The sequence below is a fragment of the Lemur catta genome, chromosome 3 (assembly GCF_020740605.2).
Source record: "Lemur catta isolate mLemCat1 chromosome 3, mLemCat1.pri, whole genome shotgun sequence".
Taxonomy (NCBI): Eukaryota; Metazoa; Chordata; class Mammalia; order Primates; family Lemuridae; genus Lemur; species Lemur catta.
This window is the reverse complement of record NC_059130.1, coordinates 1,602,612-1,627,307: the sequence shown is the minus strand read 5'-3', so window position 1 is coordinate 1,627,307 and position 24,696 is coordinate 1,602,612.

Sequence of the window (24,696 nt, the reverse complement as noted above, 5' to 3'; positions counted from 1 at the left end):
AGGAAATAGGAAAGTAGAAAAAAGTAACAGGTGTCAAATAAGTCTAAAACCCAACAGGGCTAACGACATTAAATCTTAGAGGTTGAGAATAATCTTCTTTGACTCCAAGTTCCCCCTTCTGGACACACTGGGGTGAGGGTTGAGCCCCCGAGGCCCCAGGCAGCCCTGCCCTCTTGGCTTTGTTGGGTAAAGGCCAAGCTGTAGCTCTCATGGGTTGCAGTCTTGTGCCTGTGGCCCTTCTGGCCTGGAATTGCACTCTGGTGGCTCTACCGGCCTGGGATTTCTGGGGCAGCCCTGCCCCTACAGCTCCACTGGGCATTGCCTTAGTGGGGGTCTCTGTGGTGTCCCTGACCCTACAGCTCTGCTGGTAAATGCCTTCGTGAGGGCTGTCTGTAGTGGCCCTGACCCCAGAGCTATGCTGGGCTTTGCCCTGGTGGGGACTCTCCACAGTGGCCTTGCCCCTGTGACAGTTCTCTGCCTGGACCCCAAGGGACTCTGGGTATCCTTTAAAATCTAAGTGGAGGCAGCCATGCTCCCACCGCTCTTGTACTCTGTGCACCTTCAGAGTTAGCACCATATGGCAGCTGCCAGGGTTCACCAGCTGTGCCTTCCAGAGGGCAGCCACGGTGGCCCCCATCACACCTGGGCCCAGTGGAGCTACACCTGGGAGAGCAGAGGAGTGCTGCCCGGGATGTGGGGAGCAGAGACTTGAGGAGCCACTACGCTCTTTTGAAACTGTTCTGTCCCAGCACTCTGGGCTTGGGATGGGCCGGGCAGCCCTGGTCTCTGAAATGCCATTAGGGTCCTTCCTCCATTGGAACAGATCTGACTCCCTTCTCATGGGTCGCAGTCTTGTGCCTGTGGCTCTTCTGGACTGGAATTACACTCTGGTGGCAATACCGGTCTGGGATTTCTGGGGCAGTCCCATAAATCCCACACCAGTCTTCCTATCAAATTGTTGCTTGGCCACACCCTTGGTTGAGAATTTTCCAAATCTTCAAGGTTCTGCTTCCCTTTTGATTATAAATTCTGCCTTTAATTTGTTTCTTTCTGCCTGTATTTTCCTATGAACAGTAAAGAGAAGCTATGCCACACCTTTAACGCTTTGCTTAGATATTTCTTCCGCCAAACATTGTATTTCCTTGCTCATCAGTTCCTCCTGTCACAAAACACTAGGACACGGACATAATTCAGCCAAGTTCTTTGCCACTTTATAACAAGAATGGCCTTTCATCCAATTTCCAATGACGTATTCCTCATTCCATCTGAGACCTCATCAGAACAGCCCTTACCATCTGTATTTCTACCAACATTCTGGTGACGACTGCTTTAGTAACCTGCAAGAAGACTGAAGCTTCCTGTACAGCTCTCTTCTTCTTCTGAACTCTCGCCAGAATCACCCTTTTCGGTTCATTGACAGCAAAATAGACTTTTCTAGCTTGTTCCTCCAAACCCTTCCAGGCCCTGCCCGTTACCCACGTCCAGACTGACAGGATACAGTGAAAGCAGTGCCGTGGGGAAAACTTACAGCTGTACACACATACATTAAAAAACAAGCTACATCTCAAATCAACAATCTAATTGTACAACTTAAAGAACTTGAAAAAGAAACAAACCGAAGTCATGGCTGCAGAAGGAAGGAAATAATAAAGACTAGAGCAGAGATAAGTGAAATAGAGAATAGAAAAATAATAGAGAACATTAAGGAAAGCAAGTTAGTTCTTTGAAAATATCAGAAAATTGAAAAACCTTTAACAAGATGGACTAGGAAAAGAAAAGAATGAAATTACTAAATTCAGAAATAAAAGCAGAGACATTGCTACTGATCCTACAGAAATAAAAAGGATTATAAGAGAATACTATGAACGATTGTACTCAAACAAATTGGGTAGCCTAGATGAAATGGACAAATTTATAGAAACAAAAAAACCTGCCAATACAAAATCAGAAAGAAATAAAAGAATTGAATAGACCTATAGCTAGTAAGGAGATTGAACCCTTAATTAAAAAATCTCTCGATAAAGAAAAGCCTAGCACTGATGGCTTCTCCAGGGAACTCTACCAAACATTTAAAAAACTAACACCAATTCTTCTTAAATTTTTTCAAAAAAAAAACTAAAGAGGAGGAAATACTTCCTAACTCATTTTCTGAGGCCAACATCAACCTGATACCAAAACCAGACAACGATACTACCAGAAAACTACAGACCAATATATCCCTTATGAATATTGATGCCAAAATCATCAACAAAATATTAGCAAACTGAATTCAGGAGCATGTTACACACCATGACCAGGTCAGATTTATTCCTCGAATGCAAGGATGGCTCAACATAAAAAACCTCTATCAATGTAATACACCATTTTAACAGAATGAAGGAAAACACATGATCATCCAAATTGATGTAGAAAAAGCATTTGATAAAATTAAACCCTATTTCATGATAAAAAAAAATTAAACAAACTAGGAGTAGAAGGAAACTATCTCAATATAAAAGACATTTGTGAAAAACCCACAGTGAATATCATACTCAATAGTGAAAACTTGAAAACTTTTCCTCAGACGTGAGGAACAATTAAAGGGTTCCTGCTTTTGCTACTTCTGTTCAACATAGTACTGGAAGTTCCAGCCAGAGGAATTAGTTTAAAAAAAAAAAGGAAAACAAAAATGAAAGACATCCTAATTGGAAAGGAAAAAGTAAAATTATCTCTGTCTACAGATGATATAATCTTATATATAGAACACCCTGACAATTCCACCAAACAGCTATTAGAACTAATAAATGAATTCAGTGAAGTAGCAGGACACAAGGTCAACACACAAACATCAATTATTAAAAATGAATAATTTGAAAAAGATATTCTAAAAATTCCATTTATACTAGTATTGAAAAGAATAAAATACTTGGAATTACCTTAACTAAGGAGGTGAAAGACTTGTACAATAAAAACTACAAAATGTTGCTGGAAGAAATTGAAGAAAACATAAATAAATGGAAGCACATCTGTTGCTCATGAATTAGAAACTTTATATCGTCAAGATATCAATACTACCCAAAGCAATCTACAGATTCATTGCAATCCCTATCAAAACCCCAATGACTTTTTTTTCAGAAATAGAAAAACTCATGCTAAAATTAATATGCAATCACAAGGAACCCTAAATAGCCAATCAATCTTAAAAAAGAACAATACTGAAAGACTCACACTTCTTAATTTAAAACTCCGGTAACAAAATAGTGTGATATTGGTATAGAAACAATTATATAGACTGATAGAATAGAATGGAGAGACAAGAAAACTCTCACATACAAGATTAAATGATTTTTGATAAGGGCATCAAGGGCATTCAATGGGGAAAGAATGGACTTTTCAACAAACGGTGCTGGGAAAACGAGATATCCACAGCCACAAACATGAAATTGGACTCTTATCTAACATCATTTAGAAAAATTAATTCAAAATGATCAAAAACCTTAATGTAATACCTAAAATTATAAAAAAAAATTAGAAGAAACATAAGACAACAACCTCTCAATATTGGATATGGCAATGATTTCTTGGATATGACACCAAAGGCATAGGCAGCAAAAGAAAAAAATAGATAAATTGACCTTCATGAAAATTTAAAAATTTTGTGCATCAAAAGACAGTATCGACAGAGTAAAAATTCAATCTATAGAATGTGAAAAAATATTTGCAAATTATCTGATAAGGGAATTACATTCAGAAAATGTAGAGAACTACATTTACAACAGAAAACCAAACAACCCAATTAAAATACGGTCCAAGATCTTGAATGTAAATTTCTCTAAAGAAGATATCCAAATAACCAATAAGCACATGAAAAGATGCTCACATCAATAATCATTAGGTAAATGTAAATCAAAGCTACAATGAGATACTACCTCATACCCACAAGGATGGCTATTATCAAAAGAATAGAAAATAACAAGTGATGACCAGGATATGGAGAAATTGGAGCCTTTGTACACTGTTGGTGGGAATATAATATGGTACAGCCTCTGTGGAAAACAGTATGACAATTCCTTAAAAAATTAAAATAGAATTATCCACTTCTGCATGTGTATACTCAAAAGAATTGAAACAGTGTCTCAAAGAGATATTTGTAGATACATGTTTATAGCGGCATTATTTATAATAGCTAAAATGCAGAGGCAACCCCAGTGTCTGTTGGCAGGTGAATGAATGAGCAAAATGTGGCATATGCATACAGTGGGATATTATTCGGCTTTAAAAAGGAAGAAGATTATGACATATGCTGTAGCGTGGATAAACTTTGAGGACATTGTGCTAAGTGAAATAAGCCAGTCACAAAAAGACAAATATTGTATGGTTCTACTTTTATGAGTTACTTCCAGTAGTCAAAATCATAGAGACAGAGAATAGAATGGTGGCTTCCAGGGGCCGGGTGGAGGGAGAATGGAGAGCTACCCTTAGTGGGTGTAGAGTTTCAGTTTTACAAGACGAAGAGTTTACAGAGACGCATAATAGTGATGGTTGCACAACATTCTGAAAGTATTTAATACCACTGAGCTGTACCCTTAAAAATGGTCAAGATGGTAAATTTTACGTTACATGTATTTACCACAACAAAAAAAAATACTACTTAAAAAAAAAAAAGAAAACTATTGGGATTTTTCTTCTCATTCTCTCCATACTGCATCTTCTATGATTTAGTGGCCACTTTATCTTCTTCAAATTAAACTCTGCTTATTTTTAAAAATTATTAAATAGCTGTGTTATACTTTTAAGTAATCTCTTGATTTTAATTACTAGATACCAAAAATGATCTGAATTATAATTCTAAAATATTTGCCAATACATTGAGAAATATAATATTATGATCCATGAAGGCGGGACATTTTGCATGACTAGCCATCGGGAGTGAGATCTCAGTCCCTGAGCCATTTCTCATGCACGCCTCTGAGCACGTTGATTGAATCTGCTGAGACCACGTTAGAGGTGATTGAAGGTCCTACAGCTCTCTTGCCTATTGTTTATCCTTTGTAAGCTTCCTTATAATACCAAATTCTGTGGTAATATCTTTGCCTTAATTCTGCCTTGATTTTCACACTCCCCGGAATGTTGTCATGGGAAATTCAATTTTTATAGAGGCCATTAACATGAAGAAGGGAGACCTGTACCTCCTCAGTTCAGAGAGATACATCAGTAGGGAAAGAGGTAATGCTGCAGAGCAGAGCCAAAAACCATTTGGCAACAAGTATCAATGATGAGATAGCAGTTCATAGAAGGCTAGAGCAATCCATTAGTCTAGGAAACGGACAGAACTGTGAATCAGTTTTAACTATCTCTGACGATGGAGGACGGGCGAAAATTCTCAAGTCTGTTCAATGCCCTGACCAAGTTCAGTAAAATTTTGATCTTTGAAAAAAGCCTCTTTCTTTTCTTTTTCCTTTCTTTTCTTTTCTTTTCCTTTTCTTTTTTCTTTTCTTTTCTTTCTTTCCTTCTTTCTTTCATTTCTTTCTTTCTTTCTCTCTTTCCTTCCTTCCTTCCTTTTCTTTCTTTCCCCTTCCTTCCTCCCTCCCTTCCTTTTTCTCTCTTTCTCTCTCTCTTTCTTTCCTCTCTTTCCTTCTTCCCTTACACAGAGTCTCACTCTGTTGCCCCCAATAGAGTACAGTGGTGTCATGATAGCTCACTGCAACCTCCAACTCCTGGGCTCAAGTGATCCTCCTGCCTCAGCTTCCTGAATGGGACCATAGGTGCTCACCACCACGCCTGACCAATTTTTTTCTATTTTTAGTAGAGATGAGGTGTTGCTCTTGCTCAGGTTGGTCTTGAACTCTTGAACTCAAATGATCCTCCCGCCTCGGCCTCCCAGAGTGCTAGGATTTCAGGTGTGAGCCACTGTGCCTGGCAGAAAATCTCTTTATTTTCTAAACAGACATATGTAAAACAACATCAAAGCATTTATTTTAAATGAAAGGAAGAAGAAAATGAGATATAATATTGAAGATAATTACATATATAAAAAATGTACTGATTACTGGTTAAGTGATAAGAAGGTGACACACAAAATAAGAATGTGATTGTGAAGCCATTTACAGTTCACATAATTGATCTCATAATTGATCTCACCTGTGGTTTGTGCCAGTCGTATGAGAGAACTATGGTAGAGATTGCCATCAGGTTTTTCCAGTTGAGGAAATAGATTCCCTAGGCTTCAGTGCTCTGATTTAAATCACGTGGCTTGTGTGGGGCATAATCATGACCAGAACTCAGGCTTTGGTTCTCTACTCCACATTTCTGTGATTCGTAGGAGTGTGTAGTAAGAGTTTTTGCTTCAGGCTCTGGGCAAGACCACACCCAACTCCCCCCAACATGACGGCTGTCTCATTAATCCTGTATTAGAGATTTTCAGGGGAAGGAAATCAATACCACGTTAACTTTTTGTTTTTCTTCTCTCTCTCTCTTTTTTGATCTTTGGTGAAAAAGTTCTTTCTGATATCTAACAACTATTTCTTTTTTTTTCTGCTGCAATTTAAAATCAATTTCTCCTTTTTTGCCGTGATACACGAAGCCAGTTTTGGTCACACGCTCTTTTGCTTCCTAAAAGGTAGGTAGTTAATATTTAAATATTACTCCTAATTCTTGAATTATCTGGCTATTCTACCCTGCCTCTGCCTCCAAGTTCTCTACATGTTTTACCATCATATTGATCTTATAATGATCACACAAGTAAGGTCCCACTGTAGCCAGTATCACATGCCATTTATGCTACCTAAAAATATACAATTGATGTGGGGTCAGGACTTGAGGACAGTGGGTTTGTTCCTTCTTTGAGCAAGTTATTTAAACACTTTTATCCTCCCCTTCCTCATCTAAGAAATAGAGATAATCATGCATATGCATGAATGCAAATGTGGTCGAGTATGAAACGCTTTGTAAATTGCAAGGAGATAAGGCATGAAAAGTTTCCATTTAGTATGAAGAAGTGCTTTCATATCTAGGTGAAAAGATGCTTTTGGAGGGTCTAGATTACATAGCAGCCTCCTAAATTTGTGTGGCTAACGAGAAGCAGGAAGGTGGAGGGAAAGACATGAGCCCTGGGCCAGAAAGGCCATGTGTCTCTGTTCTGACACTTCCTGTCTGCATGACCTCGGGGAAGTTACAGTAACTTCGATTCCCAGTTTCCTCACCTGGAACATCAGGATGACATGTCTCAGGACTGTCCTGAGGAATCGCTTGGCACCAAATAAAAGGCAGCACCTGTTGTTATGGTGTGTGTATAGTTTTATATCTTGGTTTTCTCTTGGAATTGTACAAGCATTATTCTTTCAGATCTTCTTCTTCTGTTTTTTTGGAGACAGAGTCTCGCTCTGTTGCCTGGGCTAGAGTGCCATGGCATCAGCCTAGCTCACAGCAACCTCAAACTCCTGGGCTCAAGCAATCCTCCTGCCTCAGCCTCCCGAGTAGCTGGGACTACAGGCATGTGCCACCATGCCCGGCTAATTTTTTTTGTATATAATTTTAGTTGTCCAGCTAATTTCTTTCTGTTTTTAGTAAAGATGGGGTCTCGCTCTTGCTCAGGCTGGTCTCAAACTCCTGACCTTGAGCCATCCTCCTGCCTCGGCCTCCCAGAGTGGTAGGATTACAGGCATGAGCCACCGTGCCCAGCCTTGCAGATCGTCTTTAGGAGAGAAATCTGTAAAATATACCACTTCTAGGTCTGAGCATATGAGTTCTTGCTCTATGTTCTCTCTCTCCATTGCACCATTGTGAACCCACTCCAGTTATGTAGAGGGGGCAACACCCTGGAGCAACAGGATATGTTACCTGGGACCCATCAACGGGTACATGGAATGTAGCCGCTCACTTCTATGGTTCCGCAAAAAACATAAATTTCTCTGTGTATTTTTGTTGTACCTCTTTGTTACAGAAACCTAGACTTATTCTAAGTGTAACAAAGGAAATTTCCTCCCCATTTGTAAATTAGTGTGCAGATGCTATTACTATTTAGACAAAATTTTTATATAAAATTAACTTTTAAAAACATCTATTGTATAATAGCCATTGTTTAAAATTTTAATGTTTTATTAGTAAATGTTAGCATTTTTTATGTTCTAAAGCTATATTTGTGGCTTCCTTAGTGTTGACAAATGGTTCTGGACAACTTTAAGTGGTAAAGTTTGAAAGAGATAACAAAAATATAATAAATGATGAGGATTAAACCTCACATTTACATGTTTTTTTGGCACATAATACGCTAATCATATATGTTTTGGATATTATTGTTAATTCCCTGAATTATATATTATTATCTCTATTGTTTAGAAGAGGAAACTGAGGCTGAGGGTGGTGAGTGACCTAACACAACTCGGCCCGTTTCCAAGTCTTCTACTCCCTCTTCACAGATTCCTACCACCCGGAGGGCAGCCGTCTTGGTTTTGTTAGTTTGTGCAGAGCAACTTGAATCCCAGGATTCTTTGACTTCTTATTTTATTACCCATTAAAAATTTGTCAAGAATCTGAGTTATATGAAATAGCTTCTTCCAAGTTGGCTCTGCACTGAATAGAGAGGTTTTAAGCAACAAACTGGAAAGTTCAAGGTTTTAAGCAATAGGAAAATAGCCAAATTTTTTTTTGAATCAATTGATTCAATTTTTCAGCCAACATCTATTTGGTGCCAGTTATGCACCAGGTACTCTGCTAGATATTGAGGGTAAAACGATGAATCAGACGCATTTCCTCTCTGGAGCACAGCGTCACCGTAACAGAGCGATGTCTTACCAATTCTCCCCAAAACATTTCCCAATATTTTGGGAGTTTCTGTATTTCACAGTGCCTTCCACATAGTAGATGTTCAATAAATATTTGGGAAGTAAACAATGGAGAAACAAAGCGAAAAAGTTCAGAGGATATAGATGTCTTACTGTGTAGACCTTGTATGTGAAAATCTGTTATCTCATTCAATTTACCTAAAATTCTATGAAATGAATCCTGCTAGTCACGTTTTACAAATGAAAACGCTGTGGTTCAGAAAGGGCAACTTGTCCTGAATCATAGTGAGTAAGTGATGGAGCCAAGACTTGAACCTGGGCCTAACCCCAGAGCCTAACTATACCCCCGTAGATGCCCTCCTCGGGGCATTCCTAGATCCAGGAATGAAAAGCTGGAAAACAGCTCTTCCCCCTTGCAGCCAAAACAAGGCTGTTCTCCTCTTTTTAAATCCCTCCTCTGTAATGTATCTTCTGAGACTGCAACAGCACATCCGGATTCGTTTCCTGGAGGGCACCTGGGTTTCTCACCGTGCTTCTAATCAAAGAAGGTCTATTTTGAAAATAACTAGGTGCTGTCTGTCAGCAGTCCCCTCCTGCGATCCTGTTACCTCTCTGCCCCCCTCCTCCACTTTGCAGGGCTGGATTTCTCTAACACTCTGTGTCATTCGTGACCAAGTATATGAGCAGAGGTCACAGGTAACACACTGGCTTAGAGTGTGGCTTAGAAGTCAGATTCTCTAGGCCGGGTGCGGTGGCTCATGCCTGTAATCCCAGCACTCTGGGAGGCCGAAGTGGGTGGATTGCTCAAGGTCAGGAGTTTGAGACCAGCCTGAGCAAGAGCGAGACCCCCATCTCTACTAAAAATAGAAAGAAATTATCTGGCCAACTAAAATATATATAGAAAAAATTAGCCGGGCATGGTGGCGCATGCCTGTAGTCCCAGCTACTGGGGAGGCTGAGGCAGGAGGATCGCTTGAGCCCAGGAGTCTGAGGTTGCTGTGAGCTAGGCTGATGCCACGGCACTCACTCTAGCCTGGGCAACAAAGTGAGACTCTGTCTCACACACACACACAAAAAAGAATTCAGATTCTCTCTCAGTAGCCAAGGTCATTTTAAGCCTCCTCTCTCCCTATTCCAGGCATTTCTGCCAGGCGTTCTCAGCTCTCACTTGCTAAAGACCCCTATATATATGTGTGTGTGTGTGTATATAGATATATTTTTATGATAGTTTTACTGATATATAATTCACATACCATAAAATTCACCTTTCTATAGTGTATAACTGAGTGAGTTTTAGTGTGTTCACAGAGTTGTGAAACCATCGCTACTATTTAATTTTAGAATATTTTCATAAGTTCTAAAAGAGACCCCTGTAACCATTAGTGGTCACACTGCGTTCTCTCCTCTCCCGCCCCCTCCCCGCACCACCAGGAAGGCAACCAGGAATCTACTTTCTGTCACTATGCATTTGCCTAATTTGGCAATTTAACACAAATGAAACGATATAATATTTGGTGTTCAGTACTTTGGTGGTTGTCTTTTTTCACTTAGTGTAATGTTGCTCAGGTTCATCTATATTGGAGCACGTATCAGTATTTCATTCCTTTCTATGGCCAAATAATATTCTATTGTATGGATACAAAACATTTTGTTTATCCATTCACCAGTTAATGGACATTTAGGTGATTTTTACTTTTTGGTTACCATGAATAATGCTGCTGTAAACATTCATGTTCAATTTTTTGTGTGGATATAGCTTTTCATTTCCCTGGGGCATATGTCTAACATATTAGGGCTGTAATTGCTGGGTCATGTGGTAACTCTGTGTTTAAAATTTTGAGGAGCTGCCAAACCATTTTCCAAAGTGGCTGCTTCATTTGCCATCCTACTGGCAGTGTAACAGTGTCCCCCAAAATTTCCCTTATATTTTAGAAAGCACTTATTTGTGTGTGTCTTTTTGAATTTAGTCATCCTAGTGGGTGTGCAGTAGTATCTCATTGTGGTTTTGATTTGATTGTTGTAATGACTAATGTTGTCAAGCATCTTTTTATGTGCTTGTTGGGCATTTGTTTATCTCCTTGGGAGAAATGTCTGTCTAAATCCTTGGCTCATTTTTAAATCGTTTTTTGTCTTTATATTTTGCATTAAGAATTCTTTATATATTCTGGATATAAATCCTTCATCTAATATGTGATTTGCAAGTCTTGTCTCCCATTCTGTGGGTTGTCTTTCCACTTTCTTGTTAGTGTCCTTTGAAGCACAAAAGTTTTTAGGTTTAATGAAGTCCAATTTACCTATTTTTTCCCCTTTAGTCACTTGTACCTTTGGTAGACCCTTGTCTTTTATCTCTTTTCTCAACAGATAAAAGCTGCCAGCTCTCTGTGTTTTATTTAGGTTAACAACTAAGGGGCTTAGATTCAGTTTATAGGCTTATTTAAAATTTATTCTAAGTCCAGAAGTCTGTTTCCTCATTTGTTAAGAGTAAAAAGATGATTCTGGGTCACACCAAAGGGCATACTTTAAGAGAATATAAACTCTAGCTCAGTATTGATTGTATTTTTTGCTGCTGTTAGAGTCAGATTCAAAGACCCTCTAATTTATAAATTTATAATTCTAAATGAAAGCATAATTAAGTTAGGTATTTCTAAGGCCTGAGGAAATTGGATTTTACATCACATGGATGGGCAGTCCTCCAAAAGCAGAAAGGTCTGGGGCTAACTAAGACAACAGGCCATGCTTATATTCCAGAGGGGAAACAAATACAGAAAAGACGGGAAGGTAGGACTTAGAATGGTAGATGGAGCTTCACTGAGCCCAGCTGCTTCTCAGGTTCCTCACTTATTTTAACTGTTAATTTTTACAGCAACATGCAGAGTTGGGCATTGTTATCCCTATTGTATAGATAAAGAAAATGAGACTCGGAGTCATTAAATATGTTTAAAGTGAAATAGCTAGAAAGTGGTGAAAGCAGGTTTAGAATTCGGTATCTTTGAAGACAAGAACCATGTTCTTTCCATAGATCATGAAGTATACCTTACGAAATAGCACTTTCCATCAGCATAGCCATTTATTTATGAATAGGAGCAACTTTCTGTTTCAAAGGTAATTAGATACTTAGCTGACCTCTAACTAGGGAAATCTGAATGTTGGGAACTATGAATCCAAAGGCAGATAGAGGCATGGATCCATGAGGTGGTACATATAATTTTAATTTATAAATTAACTATATTATTAAAGTATAGCTTACATAAAATGAACCCATTTTAAATGTATACATCATTCTTTGAGTTTTAACAAATATATACCTCCCTGTAAAACCACCATCCTAATCAAGATATAGAATGTTTACTTCAACCTAAATAGATCCTTTGTGTCACTTAACAGTCAATTTACGTATCTCTGCCCTAGACAATCATGATCTGCTTTTTGTCACTATGGATTAGTTTCCCTGTTCTAGAATTTTATATAATTGGAAATACAAAGTAGGCACTCCTTTGTGTTCAGCAAAATGTTTTTGAAATTAATGCATATTTTTGAAATTAATGCATGTTTCAGTAGTTCACTTCTTTTAATTATTAAGTATCCTATTATAAGAATGTATCACAGTTTGTTTATTCATTCATCTAGTGTCAGACATTTGGTTTTTTTCTGGTTTTGATTATTGTAAATAAGGTGGCTATGCATATTCCGGGAGTCTTTGTGGCCATATGTTTTCATTTCTGTCACGTAAATACCTGTGAATGTACTTGCTGGGTCATAGCGTAGGCACACATTTAACCTTATGTGAAACGGCCAACCTGTTTTCCAAAGTGGCTGTACCATTTGCACTCTCAGAAGCAATGTATGAAGGTTCCAGTTGTTCGACATTCTTACCAATAGTTAGCATGGTTAGTATTTGTAATTTTAGCCATTCAATTAGAGATATGATTGTATTTCATCAGGATTTTAATTTCCATTTTCTTTTTTTTTACTTTGTTATGCTATCAGATATTGTGCATTCTATCTATCCAACTATATTTTTGTACCCTTAACAAACTCCACTTTATCCCCACCCTGCTATCTTTCCAAGACTCTGGTGACCATCATTCTATTCTCTGTCTCCATGAAATCAAATTGTTTTTAATATTTAGCTCTGACAAGTGAGTGAAAGCATGCGAGATTTGTCGTTCACTGCTTGGCTTATTTCACTTAACATATTATCCTCCAGTTCCACCCATGTTGTTGCAGATGGCAGGATTTAATTCTTTTTTATGTGGCTATATAATATTCCATTGTATATATGTACTACAATTTCTTTATCTATTCATCTGTTGATGGACAATTAGATTGATTCCATATCTTGGCTATTGTGAATAGTGCTGCAATAAACATGGGAGTGCAGATATCTTTTGGATATACTGAATTCCCCTCTTTTGGATCTATACCCAGCAGTGGATTGCTGGGGCATGTGGTAGTTCTATTTTTAGTATTTTTGTGGAAACTCCATACTGTTTTCCATAGTGGATGCACTAATTTACATTCCCACCAACAGTGTATGAGGGTTCCCCTTTCTCCACATCCTTGTCAGCATTCTTTATTGCCTATCTTTTTGATAAAAGCCATTTTAACTGTGGTGAGATGGTATCTTGTAGTTTTGATTTGCATTTCTCTGATAACCAATGATGTTGATAATTTTTTCATAAACCTGTTGGCCATCTGTATGTCTTTTTTTGAGGAATGTCTATTCAGATCCTTTGCCCATTTTTAATCAAATTATTTGATTTTTTGCTGTCAAGCTGTTGGAGCTCCTTATATATTCTACTTATTAATCCTTTGGCAGAATGGTAGCTTGAAAATATTTTCTCCCATTCTGTGGGTTGTCTCTTCACTTTGCTGATTGTTTCCTTTGCTGTGCAGAAGCTTTTTAGCTTGATGCGATCTTATTCATCCAATTTTGCTTTGGTTGCCGGTGCTTTGGAAGTATTACTCAAGAAGTCCTTGCCCAGACCAACGTCCTGAAGTGTTTACCAATGCTTTCTTTTACCAGTTTTATAGGTTCAGGTTTTAAATTTAAATCTCTAATTCATTTTGATTTGATTTTTGTATATGGCAAGAGATAAGGGCCAAGTTTCATTCTTCTGCATATGGATATCCAGTTTTCCCAGCACCATTTCTTGAAGAGACTGTCCTTTCCCCACTCTATGTTCTTGGCACCTTTGCTGAAGATAAGTTCACTACAGATGTGTGGATTTATTTCTGGGTTCTCTATTCTGGTCTGTTGGTCCATATGTCTGGGCGTGCTGTTTTGATTACTACAGCTCTGTAGTAAAATTTGAAGTCAGGTAATGTGATTCCTCCAGTTTTGTTCTTTTTGCTCAGAATAGCTTTGATTATTCTGGGTCTTTTGTGATTCCATATAAGTTTTAATGTCATTTTTTTGCTATTTCTGTGAAGAATATCATTGATATTTTCATGGAGATTGCATTGAATCTGTAGATTGCTATGGATAGTATGGGCATTTTAATAATATTGATTCTTCCAGTCCATAGAATATATTTCCATTTTTTGTGTGTCTTTTTAAATTTCTTTCATCAATGTTTTATAGTTTTCATTATAGAGATCTTTCACTTCTTTGGTTGAGCTCATTCATAGGCATTTTATTTTATTTGAAGCTATTGTAAATGGGATTGGTTTCCTGGTTTCTTTTTCAGATAGTTTACTGTTGGCGTAGAGAAATATTACTGAGTTTTGTATGTTCATTTTGTATTGTGCAACTTTACTGAATTTGTTTATTGGTTCTAATAGCTTTTTTGTGATATCTTTTTTTTTACATGTGTTCCAATAAAACTTTATTTACAAAAACATGTGGTGGGCTGTAGCTTGTCAGCTCCTAATTTACATAATAAAGTCTGGGTTAGGAGAAGCAGGAATTAATAGTAAGAAAAGGAGATAAAATTTTTATTTTGTGCTCTTTTTAGTGCCTAAAGATTTTTTTTAAATATATGTATTTCTTTAATTTTTCAAAACATGATTATAAACCAAAGATATCTGAGTACTTATTTCAGGGGCAATACTATTGGTCAGATTTTTGGATTACAAGACTGGCAATGTTCTAGATTCTTCTCTGATATAAAGATGAGTTCATCCAGGGACAGAGGCTTTGCTGCTGTTGAAAAATCTTGTGACCTGAGTGTCAAGGAAAACAAATTCAATTGCTTTCTATTAGGATTTCAGTTGAATTATGGTCATTAATTACAACTAATTGAAATGTTAGTTTAGTGCCATTGGACTTTTTTTTTTACATAGTCTCTTCACTTGTAGGATTTAGTTTAAAAATTTATGCAGGGTAAAATGGGCAATACACAGAGGCTGAAAGACAAAACCCAAATAGAAAACTATTTCCAGATATACAGCAATAAAGTTAAGATCCTTTATATAGACACAATTTCTCCAATAAACTTTCTCTTGTCCCCACCATGGACTAGTCTCAGGAGTCTGCTGGGTACTTTATTTTCCTGTGGCTTAGCTGGTACCCACGTTGCAAAACAAAGTCCTCTGAGGTCTTCCCTTTCCTTTCCCCCAGTGGAAGAAGATTCTCCCTGAGCTGTACTCCCTGTTGTTGGGAGAGGGATGACACAGGCACTCCTTGGCCACCCCTGCTGGTGTTTCACTAGGTCATGTGCTCCCCAAGTTCACTGGCTTTGAGTCAGCACAGAAACAGGAATTGCCCAAGGACTATAGTCTTTGTGGCTCGACCGCTTTATGAATTTATAAATAGTCCAGGCCCCACGCTACTTTTTGTTAGCTCGTGGAGGAGCTAGCTGGAAATTGGGTTTCAGGGTAGAGGATTTCCCTCTGGCCAGGCTAGTCAAAATGCTCTCTCTGTGGGCACTGGCAGAATTCTGCCTTGTGCTGAGTTCCCCTGTGCCAGGGCAGCCCTGAGTTTCAATGCTAAGTCTCACAATCACTTTACTCTCCCTTCCCTGGGCACACAGATTCTCATTATACTTGTGCTGGCACAGCACTGCCAGGGGATGAATGGGGGGCGGTGCAGGCAACGCAAGATTGTCTTTTCTCCCCTCCTCCGTGCCTCTTTCCTTGATATACCAGGTAGTGCAATAGCTCACCTGATTTTTGGTTCTGAACCAAAAATTTTTTGCTTGCGTGGATGTTGTTGAATTTGGTGTTCATGTGGAGGGACAGCAGCTGAGGGTTTCTATTCAGTCATCTTGATCCACCCCCTGCTGGTGTGCTTCTCTTTGGTCTTTGGGAAATTTGCCAATTTTTCCTGAAACCTCATGTGTGTGAGCTAACATTTCTGGAAGTTAATTGGCATGTGTGTTGAGAGAAGCCCCTCACTGCCTTCCACCTCTCCACCTGTCCCTCCATTTTCTTGAGGATTTATGATGCCAAGCATCTTTTCATGTACTTTTTGGCCATTTATAGTAACATAGTAACATATCCTTTTTTTGTGAATTGTTCAAGTCTTTGCCAACTTGTCCTGTTTTGTCAGAGGGTTGTTGAACTTTCTGGGTATTATGGTGATGCTATTTATCATTTTGTTTAGATCAAGTAGAATTTCCTTTAAGAATCTTGGTGTACCCCAGTCAGGCGCATACATATTTAGAATAGTTATATCTTCTTGTTCAATTGTTCCCTTATCATTATGTGATGACCATCTTTGTCTTTCATCACTTTTGTTGATTTGAAGACTAAGTTATCTGAAATGAGAACTGCTACACCTGCTTTCTTTTGGTTTCCATTTGTGTGGAGTATTGTTTTCCATCCCCTCACCTTGAGTCTGAATGAATACTTGTGGCTTAGATGTGTTTCCTGAAACAGAAGACACTTGGCTTGTGTATATTTATCCATTTGGCCAGCCTATGTCTCTTCAGTGGGTAGTTCAAGCCATTCACCTTTATTGAAAGAATTGATAAGTGGGGTGGATTTCTGTTCAACCTGGTGAGTTGAATTTTTTTGCTTTGCTTTCTCTTTTGATCCATTGTGGTATCTGGCCTTTGGCCTTTAACTTTTGGATGATTTTGCACTCATGAGTGTTTATTGTGCTGCTTCTTGTTTAATGCTGTTCTGAGTACTTCCTGGAGGGCAGGTCTGGTCTTGACGAATTCCCTCAATATTTGCTTGTCTGAGAAGGTCTTTATTTCTCCTTCATATAGGAAACTTAGATTCACAGGATACAGAATTCTAGACTGGGCATTATTCTGTTTGAGAAGAGTGAGAATGGAGCCCCAATCCCTTCTAGCTTGTAAGGTCTCAGTTGAGAATTCTTCAGTTAGTCTGATGGGTTTTCCTTTGTAGGTTACCTGCTGCTTTTGCCTTATGGCTTGTAGGAGGGTCTCTTTCATATTTATTTTGGCCATTCTGATGACTATGTGTCATGGTGTTTTCTTCTTTGCCATGAATCTCCCAGGAGTCCTTTGGCCTTCTTGTACCTGGATATCTAGATTTCTAGCAAGGCCAGGGCAATTTTCCTCAATTAGTTCCTTGAATAGCTTATCCAACCCCTGTGTATTTTCTTCTTCCCCCTCAGGGATGCCTATGATTCTTATATTAGTCCTCTTCACAAAATCCCATATTTCTTGTAGGCTTTTCTGTGTTCTTATTTGTCTGCTTTATCTATGTGACTGACTTGTTTAATTGAAAGGTGTTGTCTTCGATCTCTGAGATTCTTTCTTCTGCTTGATCTAACCTATTCTTGAGGCTTTCCACTGTGTTTTATAATTTCTTGATTAAATTTTTCATTTCCAGAAGTTCTGTTTGATTTTTCTTTAATATTTCAATTTCTTTAGTGAATTTTTCATTCATTTCCCGCATTCTTTTTGTGGTTTCTTTGTGTTTGGTTTCCATTTTATTTTGCATTTCATTGAGTTTCTTTATGATCCATGTTCAAAATTCTTTATCTGTCATTTCAGTGTTCTGATTTTGGTTGATACTCATTGCTAGAGAGCTGATGTTTCATTTTGGGGGTGTCCTTTCAGTTTGATTCTTCATACTTCTGGAGTTCTTTCACTACTTTCTTCCCATCTGGAACAGCTGTTACTTTGGATTTTGTTTAGATAATGACACACCCAGTTTAGTCTCTGAGCCAGAAGGTGGTGTTTGTGGATGGGAATTGACCACACCTTGTATGATGAGTCACTAAGTGCAGTAAAAGGTGTGCAAATTGACCTCCCTGTCAGTAGGTGGTGCTTGCTGGGAGGAGCAAACTGCAATGTTGTTTTTGGGTCCTGTAACCAGCTCTAGTTCCTCTGTAGAAGCAGTCTAGTGCCTCAGGTGGTGGGTGGGACCCTGGGACTTCCAGATGTGTTCTTATTTTCCACCTCCACAGGGGCTGATGGGGGAGTGAGGCTGGGTGGGGCTGGGTTGGGTCAGCCTGCCCTGAAGCTTCACAAATGCTCTTAGCAGAGGTCAAAGTTCTGTTCCCCATCTCTGGGCAAAGCTGCCAGGGAGGGGCTGAAGTAGCCCTGTTGAATCAGAAAGTCTATGTGCGGAGCTGCAGCCGTCTGAGACCTGCAGTCTGGAGCAGGCCTTGCTCCTTTCTCCCGTCCCCTATTCTGTGGTTTTTCCCAGGCCTCTGCTGCAGGTAGGACCGCAATCTAGCTGAGCTCCCCCATGAATGTGATGAGGGCTGGGAAGTTCCCTGGCCATGATACCGGCCTGAGCTGGGAGTGTGACTCTCCCATGGGAGAAAGGTTACTCCTCGAGTGTGGCACAGCTAGGATCCACTCTGCACTCGCACCATTGATCTGCCCCTACAGATTAAGGCACCCACACCTCATGAGACTAATTCACAAATATCCCCTCTGTGCCCCCTGGGGCAATATGATTGAAACCTATTCTCAGAACATATCTCTTCCTATTATTATTTTTAATGTTGTTTTTACTATGCACAATGGCTTCTGAAGAGGACAAGACAAAAAGTGAATTCTGAAGAGGGCTGACAGTGAGAAAGTAGTGGAACAATGGTATGTAGATCACAAATATGTAGAATCACCATAGTAGCGATAATAGAACAAAAAAAGGGGGTAGGACAGGAAGCTGTTGTCAGAAAGTTAGAGGTTAGCATTCAAGATTTCAGGGGTCATAAAGATTTTTTTCTGATGATAAAATATATGTTTTGAAAAGGGGAGAGCTTGGTAGATTGTACTATTGTTCTTAATTATGTAATGTCCTCCCTGTACCAATATTATTCATTACTTTCCCTTGTGTATGCCTTGAAGTACTTCCCTGTGGAAGGGACAAATTCTCTGCCCTGTTGAGTCAGGCTTGGCATGTGACTTGCTTTGGTCAGTGGAACGTGAACAGAAGTAACACCAGCCACTACTGAGGAGCAGCTTCACATGGCTCTGTCGTTACCTCTCCACCTCCCCTCCTGCCATTATTGGTGATGGTGTGCTGTTTTACCACAAACTTAACGTATTGTAGACAGGGGCTGCTCCTTCAGTCTAGAATCCAGATTTAGGATGACAAATGGAGCAGAACTATAGATTGCCAACATCTGACAATTTGTACGAGCAAAAAATAAACCTTTATCATTATAGGGCACTGAGATGTTGGGGTGGTTTGTTACTATGACTAAACAAAAAATGACTAACACAGATAAAATGGCTCATGTGGAGTGGAGGAAATGATCTTTGGAGATGAAGGGCTCAAGGGCTTAGGAGACCAAGATTTCAAGAGGCCAAGGTCATCCATGTTAATATTGAACTTGCCAAATACAATGATTGGAGTTAGGTTGGAAGGGAATACTGTGAGCCAGGAGTTCAAGACTTCAATGAATGAGGGCACATTAACAAGTCATTGATAGAAATAAAAAGTGAAGTGATTTCTTAGAGGAGGAGGGATGTGTATAAGAGGAACAGAAAGGAGTCGGTTACCGGGAATAAGAACTAATTCTACCTCTTGGTCAGCTAGTGCAAAATATATAAGCTTACATTGGAATAAATTGTAGGGGAAGTAGGGACTTCGGACCATAATTATTTTTCAGTAAATGCAATTTTATAAAGAGAATGTGAAGGGATATTGGGTCATATGAATGACTTGGTTGTTTTCAGATTGGGAGTTCCAGAAGATAGTGAATAAGGATTTAGGAGTGAAGAAGAGTGAAGAATTGGGTTAGATTCCCAGATATACAGAGCGTATGTGATTTGGAGTTAGGTGATATATAGCCTAGGGCGCTTAGACTTTTGGCTATGACTGAGGTCATCAGAAATGGGAGGATTTCCAGGGTAGTTGTGGTGGGAGACTGCTTCCAGCATGGTGGTCCTAAATGCTTTCCATGATGCCATTGTGGTGTCCAGGGCAGATCCTCTTTCACACCCTACTATATTTTTAAGGATATCTCACACAACTTAGAACGCTTTTAGTTTTCCCCTTTGCCTTTTGGTGTCTCTTCCACCTCACACTACAACCTACAGATAATAGTGTTTCTAGTCTCCAGCAACTAAAGTTTTTCAGGGTTCACCCTGCCATATAACACTAAGTGGTTGAGAAACATTTTCTTCCTTGTACAAATTCCCTTTAACAATGTAACTTCAAAAATCATACTAGGTCTCTGAAAGAAATGTATGTGGTCATAGAGCCTCTGGTGCCCCTTAAGTTAACTCTGCCAGTTTCAATTTGACTTTTCCAACTCTGGTCTTCCCTACTCATAAAGGCAGAGAGATTTAGGACCTCAAGATATTATTAGCTGAATATTCCTAGGTGCTCATAATAGTGATAAAATGATCATTTAATATCATCATATCATATAACATTTTGTGGTTTCATTTTCATTACAAGATTGCTCACTAAAGTTGGGAATATTTAAAAAAAACCCCACATTAATAATTAAACCAAAATGGGGGTGGTTGCCCTTGCATGAGCAATTGCTAGTTTATTAAATTGCTTACTCTCTGAATATTGTTCAGTGTTCAAACACTTAAGTAGCAGTCGTTAAGACTGCCAAAATGATAGTTTCCATTTATTTAGCACCTTCTATGCAGAGACTTCAAATAAGTAAATCAAATGTTGAATACTTTATAGAAATAAACATTGACCTTGAAATCTGTGGATGAATTTCTGCATTGATTATTACACTCTGCTTATCTGATTAAATGAGGTCAGCTTTGCATTGACAAAACTTTGGTTGTGGTTGGCTTCCATTTTTAAGACAAACAAATCGAATCTACAAACATTAAGAGGAGTTCAATAGCAAAGTGAAGAAAACGACAAATCTACTATATTCTTACATGAGGCTCCCTCTCAGTAGGTCAAGAGCTTTGTAAGAAGCACAAAGATTCCACCCATGCTGCTGGCTGGGACCAGATCTTCTTTACCACTGACTTGGTTGAAATTTTCAGAAGGGAAAAAATACAAACTGATGATGATGATGATGGTGATGAAGAAAATAGTTATGATGATAGTGGCCATCTTTATTGAATGTCCCTTTTGTACCAGATAATTTACATTAATTTTCTGTAAATTTTCATAACACCCTGCAAAGTGGGCTTTAGAATTCCTATTTTGCAGATGAAGAACCTGATACTTAATGGGGTGACATGACCTATTTCCAAGTCACACAACTCGTAACTCACTGAATCAGGATCCAGAGGTAGGACTGTCTCAGTATCATGCTCTCAGTCACACAAATGTCTATTAACTTTCCAGTACTTTCCAGAAATTATTATTATTTTCTCACTTCCTCTTTTTATCAAGGAAATAAAAAATTGTCCCTCTTTGACAAAATATTTATTTAATCATAATAACAAGGCACTTTCATGGTCATTATTTCTACTGATTGTCACCAAAAGCCCATGAGATAGGTATTACTGCCAACTCTAAAAGTGAAGTTCACAGGGTTTCTGTAGCTTGCTGAAGGAAACATAACTAGGAAGTGCAAGAGCTGGTACGTTTGCTCACGTCTTCTAATTTTGCACATGTTTTCCACCATGCCTTTGGATGTCTGAAGTGATTTTTGTATAGCAGGTAACAGTTTACTGACTACTTTTATGCATATTATTTAATTTGAGTCTCCTGGGTCATATAACAGAGTTTTGTTCTACATTAGGAATTTTATAAGATTTTGTTAGGATTTATCCAGAAATTAATTGCTGATTCTTACAATATGATGTTAGATCATTTTAGAAGTGTACCTGTCTCTGTTCAATATCAGATAAAACGTAGTCTCAAAATGAGTGCCAATAAATGTGTTTTAGGAAACAAAATACCTATCATCAAGCAAAAACATCAGTCTTCCCTGTCTCATGGAGGCATTAAGAATATCAGATAAATAATACAGACACTATTGGTCCCTTCACTTTGCCTCTTTCCCTAGAATAGGATGGATACTCCAGTAGTTTGTTCCTCTCTCTTCTGAATTGTAGCCCAAGATCATTTAGATGTTAAGAAATAGAATTATGACTTGGAGACCTCTGACCCAAAGCCAATGTTTCCACCCAGTGTGCTACGCAGCTCCCCCGAGCACTATGATACGTTAGTCCTTCAAGCTTTTGCCCACCACGCTCTCTCTGGGTGAAATGGTTCCCACCTTCTCGTACTCTACTTCCCCACATTACTTGATAAATATTTATTCTGGTTTAATGACTCAGCTCAAATATTACTTCATTTATTCAACACCATTTATTGGCCACTAACTATATGTTTAGGGACTATGCTAATGTTGAGGAAAAAAATTAATTAGACAGGCATAGTTTCTGGTCACAAAAAGCAATGGTCTAGAGGAGAAACCAGACAATTGAACCAACGGCAATGTGATCAATGGCAAAGTTCCCTGCTGTCAGAGAGGGAAAGCTTAAAGCAGGGCATAGGACCTGCACCCAGTTAGGTCCCCCCAAATAGATTCCTGCTTCCTGGTCTGTTGGGAACTGGGCAGCTCAGCCTGGAGGGATGATTCTAAGGAACGATAAAGAGTCATACTTGCTGAAGTTGATTGTGCCGTGGGTATGCTCAGATGCACAATGCAGATTCTCAAGCTGGTGGGTCGGGTTTCTCCACATCCTTTCCACTGTCTGTGGTCCCCGTGGTGCATGTCCACTTGTCACAGTGACAGAGGGGCTGCCTAAGCCCTCGTTAGCTTCGCTGCCCCTGGTGAAGACCCACTTGACAGCCTCAGCTCACAGTTTCGAAAGCTCTTATCACCAAGCACAGTGTCACCACTGCACTTGAGACATCCCCAGCAGGTCACCCGCAGGCCGCCGTGTCATCACCCAGCCTGTGTCTCTCGCTACCAGAGTCTTCACGACTGACCTCTCCCTTGCGTCACACCCCACGTCCCTTCTGTTTCACGGGCTCTGTCACCGCTGAGCCAGCCCTCCACTCTGTCACACCCAGCATCTATTTTAGTCGTGGAATATTAGGCAAATCACTTAAACCTTTCGACCCCCAGTGTCCTTATCTGGGGATCGCGATACTGTCTGGAGAAACCACTTCAAACTTAGCACGGGCTGTGAAAGTGCTTCCGAGTTCTCGCACCGTTTGGTTTGCACAACTTCCACGACGTTCCCCACACACTCCTTACGGTGGGATAACTTGGGTAGATCTTTTCTGTGTCCCATTGGGCTCTAAACCGAGGAAGGAGTACATCTAATTTACATGTCGCATGAACCTTGAAAATGATAGTTAATAAACAGGTAAGAGATTGTTAGGTTTTTAAATAAAGACAATTGTCCAAAGTGTCCTTAAATCATCCTTGATGCTCCATTTTTAATACCGCTTTCTCTCTTTATTGAGAGGATTATTTTAATATATCTCGTCAGATGAAGCTAAGTTTCTTTGATTTTGTTCCCCTTTGATTTTGTTTAGTACTGGGCTTCTCTCGCATGCCCCTGACTTAGCCATCCAACAACAGCCTGAAGAGTCAGAACGGCGCTGCAGGTACTGCAGCTGACTGGGCTCGGGCATTCAGTATCGCTCTCGCAGCCACAGTGACCTTGACAGCCTTTTTATCTTTTCATGAAATCCACCACCTGTTCTCATTTTCCTCCATCCTCTCCCTATCTAGGGACATGAAGCCTGGGTCTGGGAGGAAGACTGCCAGGAATATGCAATTCTCTTGACAATTTTTCTAGGCTTCATGGCTTCATTCCCTTTGGCCAGACTGTTTAACATTTAATAAACAGTTATCGAGCACGTGTTACTTGCAAAGCACAATGTCCATATAAGGGAAAAAAAGGAGCCAGTAGTTCAGAAGGTGTACATATTAAAAAAAATATATTTAGACTTGAGAAGAATTTCTCCCATGTGTATCGTCATGAACAAGTTAGTATCGAAGATAGAATAACATGCTTACATTTTTATATAATATAAGGATTCTTAAGACTATAAAATGAAGAGGATGGAAACAATTATCTCTAAAACCTCTTCCAGCTTTAAGGGACTACCAAACCCTCTGCTGGCATGAAGGGTCACCCATGAACTAAACAACTGATTCCTAAGACTGAAATGTGTTTCAAGGCAGCTTTGCCCGAAAATCACCGGTTTGCTCTCGCCCATGGTTGCTGCAGACCTACAGATGATTACTGTGAACAATGATAACCAAGCATTACGATCATGTCTACACGTGGTCAGTGAATCAAACCAAATTGGGAGTTTAGTCATGATTGATTTTCTTGGCATCTTGCGAGGTGATGACTGTTTTATGGGAGCAAATGAGTGGTTTTGTGAGTGGTGGCGCCATGTATTCCTGGCCAAACTGGTGACTGCGTCTGCCACCTGGGGTTTTGATGGCAGGAAGCTGTGTCCTGGTGTCTGGCCAGCTGACTCAGCCACAGCCTGGACCCTGAGCCAGTGATAGGCCCCAGAAGGCCACTCCAAATCTTCCCTCCAGTCCAATCTATAAGGCTTCAAAAAAAAAAAAAAAAAAATCTGTGCTGTTCTGCTCTCTAGCTGCATTATTTTCGGAAAAAAATTTATATCTTAGCCTCAGTTTCTTCAT